Consider the following 14,074-nt stretch of genomic DNA (forward strand, 5'->3'; position numbering starts at 1 on the left):
TAAACTGTTTCAGTTGGAAAGCTTGCGGTCACCTTAACACTCCTCCCAACTAGCAAATGGATTTTCCACTAGAGGATGTTACTCTGACAGAACAAAATGACGCAGCAGCGGCTTCCCAACCGATTAGATCAGCTCCTTCGGCCAAAAACAGCAGACAGAAAAGCCACTTATGATCGGTTGGGAATAGGTATTGGGGAAAAAGGTGCTCTGCTGTACAATCTTTTAACAAAGCAGAAAACTTCCTCTGTCGTTTGAACAGGTGATTCCAATGTGGCATTACATGGCTGATGCAAGAGGTGCTTGGGGCTAATGGTGCTTTCAAGACAACACGGAAACCAAGTTAAAACTTGGGAATTGTTTTTGCGGAGAGCTTCCTATTGGTTGATTCTGATACTTTTTAAGTGGGAAACTGAGCTCATCTTTCTACAACGAGTTTCCAAGTCAGAAATGTCAGGGTTTCCAAGTTGTCTTGAACGCGGCATAAATGGTAAGAAGGATATAAGGCTGATATGACCCTGCTGACTTCTAACCTTACACTTTAGTGATCAGAGGGACTAAGCCAATGGGGCAAGCCAGGGCTCTCTGTCGCTCTAATAGCTAACGAACATGTGGGGTGACAACCAGCCTCGGATGAGAACCCCTCGAGAAGCCAAAACTGCACTTCATTCTCCCCTTTTTAATTCTCCTTCTGTTATTGTGTGTGTTGTCCATCTTTGCCGGCTTGACCCCACGACCCTGGTCAGGCTGGCGCTACTCTTGAATGGCTAAACATGCCCAAATTATTTGTTGAAGGATGTTTCGCAATTACCCGTGTTGGCCTCGTCCAGCGTTAATAACGAGATGTGTCTGTTCCCTGCGCGTCTCACTGCAATTAGCGGCCCTGAGAAGTGCCCGTTCCGAGGGGGGACGACAAATTAGTGGCGGAGCGGCCGGTGTCTGTCACTTTTGATTTGCCCGAGGGGGACAAAGAGCCCCGACCTGTGCCCCACTTTTCACACATCCCTGACTGGGTAATGAGGGAACAAAGAAGGCCTCCTCAAGGCTGGGGGACAAGACAGCCAACCAGGCACCTTTAAAGAGGGAGAGCAGCAGGACACACCGTGTGTGTGAGGGATTAGGTGGGATGGAGAGAACGGAAAGAGAGAGCGAGAGAAAGGGAACAAGTGTGTTAAGGGGTGATGGTCAGGACGACAACTGTAGCTAGCCGTTTGTATCTCTTTGAATGACTAAGAATTTGACCTTTCTTTTATAAACCGGTGTGCAGACCAAACATTAGACAAATCAAGGTTAGAACTTTACCAAAGTGGTAGTCTAATCAAATGTATATGCAATCTCCATTACTTTAAGCCAAATGACAAAACAATATTGCAATGCAGACATAATACAAACAATCTCAGCCCTGGGAGAGGAGTTGTGACTTTTCTTAACGTTAAGGATAAATAGTAACTAACGGAAAACAGTTGTGCCCCCCCCCACAAAAAAATGCTCTCTTTTCGCTAATGGTGCACGTGTGTGTTCAGTCTTCGATCTGTTGGGTGTAGAATATTCTAGACTATTTCTTGATGATAGGCACTGCTTTACTGAAGTTGCAAGACATTGCAAGCCAAGAAATACGGCATTCCATTTCGAGAAACAGCTTTTGATTGCCGATGGATAGGCCTAGTTCACGATTCCGACTGTCTGCCTGGTGGCCGACCTGACTACATTGTGCCCCTCCCCTCTCTCTGTCCCTTGGTAGCTAGCTATAAAAGATGCAAGTGTTTGTGTTCTCAGAAGTACGGCAACTAATCAAGTCTCCTACGTTCAAAAAAATACATAGCGGAAGATAAGATGTTGTTTCTACTAAATGTCTTGGTAAATCACAGTATTTAAACTTAAAAAGTAATTTCTTAGGAGAGTGGTCTGCGAGCAGGGAGTTCAAGATTATTTGATTGACAGTTTTCAGGGCTGGACATTAACTTTTTTTGCCATGTAGGACTCACGTCACTTGTCCTCCCCCCGCAAAAAAAAAAAATGTTCACATCAATGTATGATGCAAGGAACCACTTTACAAAATACCATAGATAATCATACAAAACTGTAGGCTACACCCTGCCTATTGGCTTGCACATTCAAGCCTGTCTCAAAATACAACACTGCCCCTTTAAGGCTCTCCTGGAGGATGGTTGGCCACCATTGCTACCCTATAAAATATTGCAACATTACAATTACAACCAAATAATTGTCGTTATAAAATAATTCCCAACCAGGGTTCAAAATGAAGGGAGTCCCGTCGTCCTTCAGACAAAGAAAATGTATACGGTTCAAAACAGACTCTGGGACAGTTCAGAGAGCAATGAGGCTGAAGCTACACATCAGACTGTTTAGCTTAAAATGTTGATAACGTCTTATTTCTTCATATTATAAGCTAAACAATGCGCACATGGCTGTAAACTATTATAGGCCTATGCATGTATATAGGAAAATGCAATTAGTGGGAAAACACCATTCTCAAAAGCGCACCGCGAGTGGTTTCATGTGACAGAGATGATAATCTCAATTAGAAAAACATAGAAAGAGGGGAAATCTAACAACAACAACAACTAGGATTCTGCCTTTGGCTGCAGAACAATAAAAGTGCTTTTAGAAGTTAATTATCCTTCATTCCATTTGTCAAACATGACTGGCGTTTAGCCTATATCTATGTAATTAAAAGTCTCATTAAAGTTTGGCTACATTTTCTGGCGCCTCACGTCAGCATCGTTTGGACAAGGGTGTAGCCTATTCCTACCACGTAGACTTTAGGATTTATGAAGGCCTAAATGAAAAATAGATTTGAATATTATTCCAATGTTGACCTCTGATCTAATTCTGATCGGCGTAATTGTTTGATAGTGATGTGATCATTATTATTTTTTTTCAATTGTTCATTCGGACAACTTATATTAATCTTGTCCGACTACTTTTTATGAGCAACGCAGGAAGTAAAATGTGTGCTAAAATAAGTGCTATGATTTGTTGATTTAACTCAACTTACATTACAAAACATACATTCAATTAAATAAGCCACATAATTTTGAACATTCTAGAAGTTAATGTCGAGCCCTGGTTCCGGTCGCCTAGTGATGAACGTTAGTCCCGCTTCAGAAGCAGCATTCCTTTACAGAAGTAAAATACCTGTTCAGTGGAGCTTCAAAACCATCTCTAGAGAAGGTTTCGTGTCGACATTTCAAAAGTCGTAGTGTACCCTTTACAGACAAACAAACATGCTGTAGCCGAGACTCTTTAAAGGGTATATGACTGCGGTCACCGTAATAACCGTTCGAATAGCATGCATTATTTATTTACACAAATGTTCTCCTCTCCTCCTGACTGCATGTGCTACCATAGAAATAGAATGAATAGAACGGGCGTCCCCCCCCCCCCATTCGAGTCAATTCTGGCATAATGGATGGACTGGAAGCCATTGTGAGTGTACCCACAGGAGCAAAGCGGGAAGCTGTCCCCATCACCCCTGACACATAGACTTCCCTTACTAAACATGAGATGAACAGGGCACAAACATAACAGTTGGGGTTGCTGATTGACATGGAGACACACTATCCCTTCAAAAACAGTCGCTAGATACTAGCGTAGCTGCTGGCTTTTCTCTGAGATTAACAGAAGCCAACAAAAAGAGGAAAACTGACTAGTAAAGTAACCAACAAAGGGCATAGCCTACAGTTAAGACAGGCAACAACTGTTAAAAACACACCTACAATCAAAAGGAGAATGAGACTAACATTGAGGTACTAAAAAGAAGTGGGCTTGGGCTTAAGAGGCTTAAGATCGTCATCCTCTAGTCTCTGCGATGGTGCCAGGAAATTTTTTGCTGAGTACTAACGCCACCTCTACATGGCTCAGGACTCCGCAATATCTTCTTATGACAGAGAGAGCTAGCAGACTACGCTACATGAAAACAGGTCTGTGGACACCTGCCCGTCGAACATCTCATTCCAAAATCATGGGCATTAATATGGAGTTGGTCCCCCTTCGCTGCTATAAACAGCCTCCACTCTTCTGGGAAGGCTTACCACTTGATGTTGGAATGTTGCTGCGGGGACTGGCTTCCATTCAGCCACAAGCATTAGTGAGGTCGGGCACTGATGTTGGCAATTAGGCCAAGCTCACAGTCGGAGTTCTAATTCATCCCAAAGGTGTTCGATAAGGTTGAGGTCAGGGCTCTGTGCAGGCCAGTCAAGTTCTTTCACGCCGATCTCAACAAACCATTTCTGTATGGACTTTGCTTTGTGCAAGGGAGCATTGTCATGTTTAAACAGGAAAGGGCATTCCCCAAACTGTTGCCACAAAGTTGGAAGCACAGAATTGTCTAGATTGCATGTTATGCTGCAGCGTTAAGATTTCCTGTCACTGGAAGAAAGGGGCCTAGCCCGAACCAAGAAGAAAACAGCCCCAGACCATTATTGCTCATCCACCAAACTTTACAGTTAGCACTATGCATTCAGGCAGGTAGCGTTATCCTGGCATCCACCAAACCCAGATTTGTTCGTCGGACTGCCAGATGGTGAAGCATGAGTCACCGCTCCAGAGAACACGTTTCCACTGCTCCAGAGTCCAATGGCAGTGAGCTTTACGCCACTCCAGCCGACACTTGGCATTGCCCATGGTGATCTTAGGCTTGTGTGGGGCTGCTCGGGCCATGGAAACCCATTTCATGAAGCTCCCAACGAACAGTTATTGTGCTGTCGTTGCTTCCAGAGGCAGTTTGTAACTCGTAGTGAATGTTGCAACAGAGGACATACTATTTTTACGGGCTACAGCACTGGGTGGTCCCATTCTGTTAGCTTGTGTGGCCTACCACATCACGGATAAGCAGAAATTTTATGAACTGACTTGATGGAAAGGTTGCATCCTATGACGGTACCACGTTGAAAGTCACTGAGCTCTTCAGTAAGGCCATTCTACTGCCAATGTTTTTCTATGGAGATGCCATGGCTGTGTGCTCAATTCTCAACTCACGGTGCTGAAATAACCGTGAAATAACCGTATCCACCTCATTTGAATGATTATAAAACATACTTTTGTATATACAGTGCCTTGCGAAAGTATTCGGCCCCCTTGAACTTTGCGACCTTTTTCCACATTTCAGGCTTCAAACATAAAGACATAAAACTGTATTTTTTTGTGAAGAATCAACAACAAGTGGGACACAATCATGAAGTGGAACGACATTTATTGGATATTTCAAACTTTTTTAACAAATCAAAAACTAAAAAATTGGGCGTGCAAAATTATTCAGCCCCCTTAAGTTAATACTTTGTAGCGCCACCTTTTGCTGCGATTACAGCTGTAAGTCGCTTGGGGTATGTCTCTATCAGTTTTGCACATCGAGAGACTGAAATTTTTTCCCATTCCTCCTTGCAAAACAGCTCGAGCTCAGTGAGGTTGGATGGAGAGCATTTGTGAACAGCAGTTTTCAGTTCTTTCCACAGATTCTCGATTGGATTCAGGTCTGGACTTTGACTTGGCCATTCTAACACCTGGATATGTTTATTTTTGAACCATTCCATTGTAGATTTTGCTTTATGTTTTGGATCATTGTCTTGTTGGAAGACAAATCTCCGTCCCAGTCTCAGGTCTTTTGCAGACTCCATCAGGTTTTCTTCCAGAATGGTCCTGTATTTGGCTCCATCCATCTTCCCATCAATTTTAACCATCTTCCCTGTCCCTGCTGAAGAAAAGCAGGCCCAAACCATGATGCTGTCACCACCATGTTTGACAGTGGGGATGGTGTGTTCAGGGTGATGAGCTGTGTTGCTTTTACGCCAAACATAACGTTTTGCATTGTTGCCAAAAAGTTCAATTTGGGTTTCATCTGACCAGAGCACCTTCTTCCACATGTTTGGTGTGTCTCCCAGGTGGCTTGTGGCAAACTTTAAACGACACTTTTTATGGATATCTTTAAGAAATGGCTTTCTTCTTGCCACTCTTCCATAAAGGCCAGATTTGTGCAATATACGACTGATTGTTGTCCTATGGACATAGTCTCCCACCTCAGCTGTAGATCTCTGCAGTTCATCCAGAGTGATCATGGGCCTCTTGGCTGCATCTCTGATCAGTCTTCTCCTTGTATGAGCTGAAAGTTTAGAGGGACGGTCAGGTCTTGGTAGATTTGCAGTGGTCTGATACTCCTTCCATTTCAATATTATCGCTTGCACAGTGCTCCTTGGGATGTTTAAAGCTTGGGAAATCTTTTTGTATCCAAATCCGGCTTTAAACTTCTTCACAACAGTATCTCGGACCTGCCTGGTGTGTTCCTTGTTCTTCATGATGCTCTCTGCGCTTTTAACGAACCTCTGAGACTATCACAGTGCAGGTGCATTTATACGGAGACTTGATTACACACAGGTGGATTGTATTTATCATCATTAGTCATTTAGGTCAACATTGGATCATTCAGAGATCCTCACTGAACTTCTGGAGAGAGTTTGCTGCACTGAAAGTAAAGGGGCTGAATAATTTTGCACGCCCAATTTTTTAGTTTTTGATTTGTTAAAAAAGTTTGAAATATCCAATAAATGTCGTTCCACTTCATGATTGTGTCCCACTTGTTGTTGATTCTTCACAAAAAAATACAGTTTTATATCTTTATGTTTGAAGCCTGAAATGTGGCAAAAGGTCGCAAAGTTCAAGGGGGCCGAATACTTTCGCAAGGCACTATAGTGTAGCATTACAAAATAAATCCCCCATCGTCTGGGTGGGAGCACTTGTGTTTGGGTTGATGTGGTGAAGCAGAATTAACACTGCATACATCTTTACCTGGTATTGCTCATTTTAATCTCAAACCTTGGTTGCGACCATCCAGGAAATGTACCTTACCCTAAAGTCGTGGTGTAGTGGGGGCTTTCTCGGGGATATGGCGTATACACACACCTTTTTTTTTCTTCTTCAGTGGGTATTGCGTATACTCACTTCTGATCCCTGATGCCTATCAAAGTAGTGTAGTGTAGTGTAGAACATTGGCGAAATCATGCACAAAGCAGCCTACGCAAAGCAAAGCACCATGAACTATATTCACCCGGGCCGCACATATCGCCTAGTTTCAGCAGAATATATCGCATCAAGAGCACACAGCTCTCAAACCACATCGGTAGCCGGTATGGCAGGATAGATGTTTCAACTTATGGGCCCTACCAGCTAACTAGGGCAACAAATTTTTTGTTTTACCTTTATTTAACTAGGTTTATTTAACTAGATTTGTACCTTGTCAGCTCGGGGGTTTGAACTTGCAACCTTCCGGTTACAAGTCCAATGCTCTAACCACTAGGCTACCCTGCCGCCCCGGTTATGCAAACAAATGGGTATGCAAACCAGGTATTGTAAAAGTTTGGTCTGAAGACTTAGTTGAATCGGTGATGTGCAGTTCAGTCATCACGGGCTGTTTCAATGAACATCTCTAAATGCTGCCCCCGCTCAAAAAAACTTTCTAATTAAATGTAGGCCTACCCCTATGTACCTGTAGTAGGCCTATATGACTCAATTTGTAGAGCACGGCACTTGCAACGCCAGGATTATGGTTCGATTCCTGGGGCCACCCATACGTAAAATGGTTGAGCGCATGACTAAGTTACTTTGGATCAAAGCGTCTGCTAAATGGCGTATGTTATATTTTACCCGGCAGAATGTTATGATGATTTGTATCAAATCAGAAGGGGATTTTGCTTCGCAAACTCTGCCTCCCCCCCCCAGAATCCCCCAGACATCAAAAAGGGTCTCCTGATATGGTTTAAGCATTGTTGTGGACTTAAAAACACAAAAAAACAAATAACAACTCAGATGTTCTAAGTGATTTTGAACTTGAAACCCTGCAAACTTTATCCCGCCGGGCGGGACGTCTGGGACATTTTGGGCAAAATGTGAGTATGCAGACTTCTCCAGGCACCCCTATACCTCTTGCCTTAAAGGATAACTTCGACCAAGAGGTCTACTGAAACATGTAGGCCTATAGGTAGCTGGAAAACTGCATCACTGCTCACTCTTCCCTCAGATGAAGAGAATGAAAGGGGGCATTGTCATGTGAAAACGGTGGTGCCACCTGTATAGAATAATCACTCTTATAGCGAACCACTGATGCATGGTCATCCCCCTAGGGAAGGAATTCTGGGTCGCACCACTCAATGGATGCCAGGAAATTCAATGGGCTGGAAATCCAAGGAGTGGCTACAGACAGGAAAACACTGAGAAAACGCTCCCAAAGAGGTCTTTAAATCCCGTCTGGAGACTGAGGTGAACTGATAAGAGTCAAAATCACTCCATTAGGTCAGAGACAACAATGATGGAAATGAAATTGGCATCGTTTCAGAACACCGCAGGGTGCATATTATTAGGACAAGTGGGAGCACATCTAGAAAAGGGTTTAACCTGAGGTGAATTTGAAATGGTAACTCATTCCTCTGACACATTTAGATTTGACTGAACAATCCCTTAAAAGCTGCATATGGTAGAGCCAGAGTTGGGAATGATCTTCATATGTCCAACCCTCAAAATGTATATAACTAATAGGCCTATTTTACAAACGTTAATCTCAAAATTCTTCTCTTACAGGTCAGCTTTTTCATTAATCCACTCTTCAACTGAGATATGGTTTAGACGCTGACGCTGCTACACCCATATTGTAGGGGGGGGGGGGGGGGGGGGGGTTGTGTCCGTCGCCGCTTCCTTCTCTGGATAGCTGCAGAGAAGACAGACATCTATAACCAACCTTCATGCATCTGCATTTCTCGCTCTGGAAGGCTGCAGTCTGAATAAAAACAAAGCTTTCTGATTGACTACAATGCTTTATTTCCAACTCCAGAGCTAAAAATATAAAATATACATACATACATACATACATACATACATACATACATACATACATACATACATACATACATACATACATACATACATACATACATACATACATACATACATATATATATATATACATACATACATATAATACACACACAGTGGGGCAAAAAAGTATTTAGTCAGCCACCAATTGTGCAAGTTCTCCCACTTAAAAAGATGAGGCCTATAATTTACATCATAGGTACACTTCAACTATGACAGACAAAATGAGGAGAAAAAAAATCCAGAAAATCACATTGTAGGATTTTTAATGAATTTATTTGCAAATTATGGTGGAAAATAAGTATTTGGTCAATAAAAGTTTCTCAATACTTTGTTATATACCCTTTGTTGGCAATGACAGAGGTCAAACATTTTCTGTAAGTCTTCACAAGGTTTTCACACACTGCTGCTGGTATTTTGGCCCATTCCTCCATGTAGATCTCCTCTAGAGCAGTGATGTTTTGGGGCTGTTGCTGGGCAACACAGACTTTCAACTCCCTCCAAAGATTTTCTATGGGGTTGAGATCTGGAGACTGGCTAGGCCACTCCAGGACCTTGAAATGCTTCTTACGAAGCCACTCCTTCGTTGCCCGGGCGGTGTGTTTGGGATCATTGTCATGCTGAAAGACCCAGCCATGTTCCATCTTCAATGCCCTTCAATGCCCTTCAATGCCCTTTCACTCAAAATCTCACGATACATTCTTTCCTTTACACGGATCAGTCGTCCTGGTCGCTTTGCAGAAAAACAGACCCAACGCATGATGTTTCCACCCCCATGCTTCACAGTAGGTATGGTGTTCTTTGGATGCAACTCAGCATTCTTTGTCCTCCAAACACGATGAGTTGAGTTTTTACCAAAAAGTTGGTTTCATCTGACCATATGACATTCTCCCAATCTTCTTCTGGATCATCCAAATGCTCTCTAGCAAACTTCAGACTGGCCTGGACATGTACTGGCTTAAGCAGGGGGACACGTCTGGCACTGCAGGATTTGAGTCCCTGGCGGCGTAGTGTGTTACTGATGGTAGGCTTTGTTACTTTGGTCCCAGTTCTCTGCAGGTCATTCACTAGGTCCCCCCGTGTGGTTCTGGGATTTTTGCTCACCGTTCTTGTGATCATTTTGACCCCACGGGGTGAGATCTTGCGTGGAGCCCCAGATCGAGGGAGATTATCAGTGGTCTTGTATGTCTTCTATTTCCTAATAATTGCTCCCACAGTTGATTTCTTCAAACCAAGCTGCTTACCTATTGCAGATTCAGTCTTCCCAGCCGGGTGCAGGTCTACAATTTTGTTTCTGGTGTCCTTTGACAGCTCTTTGGTCTTGGCCATAGTGGAGTTTGGAGTGCGACTGTTTGAGGTTGTGGACAGGTGTCTTTTGTCTTTTGTGGACAGCTGTCTTAAATATCCCTCTAGTGGTGTGGGGGCTGTGCTTTGGCAAAGTGGGTGGGGTTATATCCTTCCTGTTTGGCCCTGTCCGGGGGTGTCCTCGGATGAGGCCACAGTGTCTCCTGACCCCTCCTGTCTCAGCCTCCAGTATTTATGCTGCAGTAGTTTGTGTCGGGGGGCTAGGGTCAGTTTGTTATATCTGGAGTACTTCTCCTGTCCTATTCGGTGTCCTGTGTGAATTTAAGTGTGCTCTCTCTAATTCTTTCTTTCTCTCTTTCTTTCTCTCGGAGGACCTGAGCCCTAGGACCATGCCTCAGGACTACCTGACATGATGACTCCTTGCTGTCCCCAGTCCACCTGGCTGTGCTGCTTCTCCAGTTTCAACTGTTCTGCCTTATTATTTGACCATACTGGTCATTTATGAACATTTGAACATCTTGGCCATGTTCTGTTATAATCTCCACCCGGCACAGCCAGAAGAGGACTGGCCACCCCACATAGCCTGGTTCCTCTCTAGGTTTCTTCCTAGGTTTTGGCCTTTCTAGGGAGTTTTTCCTAGCCACCGTGCTTCTACACCTGCATTGCTTGCTGTTTGGGGTTTTAGGCTGGGTTTCTGTACAGCACTTTGAGATATCAGCTGATGTACGAAGGGCTATATAAATAAATTTGATTCGAAATTTGATTTATACTGATAACAAGTTCAAACAGGTGCCATTAATACAGGTAACGCGTGGAGGACAGGGGCCCCTTAAAGAAGAAGTTACAGGTCTGTGAAAGCCAGAAATCTTGCTTGTTTGTAGGTGACCAAATACTTATTTTCCACCATAATTTGCTAATAAATTCATTAAAAATCCCACAATGTGATTTTCTGGATTTTTTTTCTAATTCTGTCTGTCATAGTTGAAGTGTACCTAAGATGAAAATTACAGACCTCTCATCTTTTTAAGTGGGAGAACTTGCACAATTGGTGGCTGACTAAATACTTTTTTGCCTCACTGTATAATATTGGGCTTTGCTGTTTTAGGGGAGGGTAAAAATGTAGACTTGACCAATAAGGGCCTGGTGAATGGGGGTATTCTGGAAAAAGGGGTATAAATGAAAAAAACAAAAACAAGTACAACCGAACACTCTCGCTACGACTCTCACACAGCCTTGGAAGGAGCTCTTCACTGCAGCCCTGCTGCCTATAAAGTGAACAGAGTGATGTGGTATGTCATTTGTCTCCTTTCTACCTTTCACCCCCCTTCTTCCAACCTGCTCCCCCACAAGCTCTCCATGCCTTGGCCCAGATCCATGGCCTCTCCTGGGGCCCCTCCTTGCAGGCAGCCCTCTCCGTGCTGCAGGCAGCCTTCTCCCAGTGTCGGCGCCCCGACCAACATGCCTTTCAAGGCCTGCTAGACTGCAGGGCAGACTTTCTGGCTCCACTGCCATTGTTTGCTTGGCTGCTTTGCGCCTCATCCCGGGAGTGGATTAGCATAAGAATACCCATCCACACGGAGCTGCCTCCAACCCACACCCTCTCCTCTCATTCCCCATCCTTGACTTCTGCATTTTCCACTTGACTCCCTGAGCCATACTCCAGTGCTGAGTTTCCACCCAAGACTTACCCCAGTGTTTTACCCAAAAGGCTCAGACTTTTCTGTTTACATCTCTACGGACCGGTACCCGTGCCTCACTGGGCCATGGCCTCTGCGGACCTGCTCTGACTTGGGGCCAAGGCCTGGCCACTTACGTTTCAACCGTCATTTATATAACAATGGCTAAGTTTGAACATGGGTTAACATCCTATGGTTACCACCTACTCACAAAGCAACTGTCTTGATGATTCACAGGTAGATGATACGGTCATCAATAGTTTACTCCATCCTGCTCGCTGCAAGTCTTTAGTGTTACACTAGATCTTACAAACCTGGGAGGTAGGTAGCCTAGTGGTTAGAGCGTTTGGCCAGTAAACGAAAGGTTGCCACTACGAATCCATGAGCCGACACTATGAAAAATCTGTAGATGGGCTGACGCTGGCCGTGACCCCACTCTCCAAGGGTGTCTCAGGGGGAGTTGGGATATGCAAAAAACACATTTCCAATTCACATGTGTATAATACGCACTTATACATGTGTGAAACAGGACAGATCTAAGCACCCATCAAATGATTAACATCATACGGGTCTTTCTATAAACTAGGGTACCGGTGAGCATTTCTTGTAGTGGACAACTGTTTAGCGCTCTTACAAACTCAATAATAATTTTGTTAATTAATACTAATATATATTTTTAAATGTGAATTATAGGTGGTTAACTATTTTACCAGGAATATCTGCATTGCCCCTTCTTGCACTAATCTCTTTTCACTCATCACATAAGTGAATGAAAAGGTTTTGGTGGTTATCAGCCTTGAAATCAGTGGATTTGTATTATGGCTTGCATATTATCACAAAGTACAATGGTAGCGAATTGATGTTAGCTTTAGCTGTCAGCTAGCAAGAAAAGTTAACCTACAAAGCCGGAAGCTACCGGTATCTCCGTATTGAAAAGTATTCTAGCTTGTACGGACATTGTTTTGCAAACAGTAATGAACAGTGTCAACACTTCTACATGCCGTGTCACATTATTCAAGTGAAGGGGAGCTAACATGACGGAGCCCAGACTCCTAGTGATGCAGCCCAGAATCCCAGTGCAGGCTAGCAATAAGTAAGTGGAGCAGGCACGGTTAGCTCTATAATAAGGGGTCGGCTGTGCTGATACAGGCTTGATCAGTGAGATGCATTTAACAGAGGTACAGAAAGTTTTTTTAAAATTAGTACCGAACAGTTTGTGTTCTAGTATCGAAAAAGTACAGACGTTTCGGTATACCATACAACACTAGCTTAGAATATATTTGATTTAGATTGTGAACCTGAACAATCAGCAATAGTTTTGTTAGCTTTGCTTTAAAACAAATCAGCATACATGGTCATTTTTTGATATACAGGGTAAAGTTAACAATTTCTAAACGAGTAATCACTTTTGGGAGGCATACTGCATGACCAAAGTGGGAAGAGACAGTTAATCTGCAAAAATGACATGTTAATTAGTTGGTGGGGGTGATTTCAGAACCATAGTGGGGTGGTAGATGTCTAGTCTCCCTTACGGCTCAGATCAGGTGCCTACAAAGAATAAGCACCCGCATATACTTGGGGGTAGAAAACCAATAGATTTGGCTTGTGATAAAAATAAATAGTTAGGTCACCCTCATAATTCAAGCCAGTCCTCAATGAAAGCAAATCAGTTTGTCCTTTTTTTTTTAAATACACTTAATCTGTATGCAGGAAACGACCCCTTTGTGTGTAGTTTATTCCTTTCAAAAAGGTCTGGATTAGTTACCATTAGATCATTCCTGGTAAACAAGCAAACCATTAGGCTACAGCAGTTCTAATGGTCTTCAATGGTAAAAGTCCCAAAAATACTATAGTGTTTTGCAATTGTAATAGTATTGGGTTGCGTTGGGTTTAATAGTAAATGTCACTAATCACAATACATTGCCCAGGTAAATAAAGGTTCAATAAAAATGATAAATCCCTATTGTGTTTGTTGGCCTTCATTAATATTATTATTCCTCTTCTTCCATAATGCCAACTTAAAATGCAAATTCACGTGACATGGTGAGGCCTAGGAAGGTGCAACCTTGCATGATAGTAAAAGACCAAAGGCCACACTCTTTCATGCAATGCCATGCCAATTGGCGGCGCTATATCCGCCTATGAACCCGAGTTATACTGTTAGCACTGAGGTGGATTGCTCTAGTAGGAATTCCACTTTGTGCAGCTCAGCCTGCACT

At 43.3% G+C, this 14,074-nt stretch overlaps 1 protein-coding gene across 2 annotated transcripts in view; it reads right to left on the reverse strand.

The window, feature by feature from the left end:
* LOC139410660 (bone morphogenetic protein receptor type-1A-like) overlaps positions 1-14,074 on the reverse strand; it is a 68,552-nt gene that overhangs the window by 17,941 nt on the left and 36,537 nt on the right. The gene's annotated exons all lie outside the window — the stretch shown is intronic.

Source organism: Oncorhynchus clarkii, chromosome 1, assembly GCF_045791955.1.
Source record: "Oncorhynchus clarkii lewisi isolate Uvic-CL-2024 chromosome 1, UVic_Ocla_1.0, whole genome shotgun sequence".
Taxonomy (NCBI): Eukaryota; Metazoa; Chordata; class Actinopteri; order Salmoniformes; family Salmonidae; genus Oncorhynchus; species Oncorhynchus clarkii.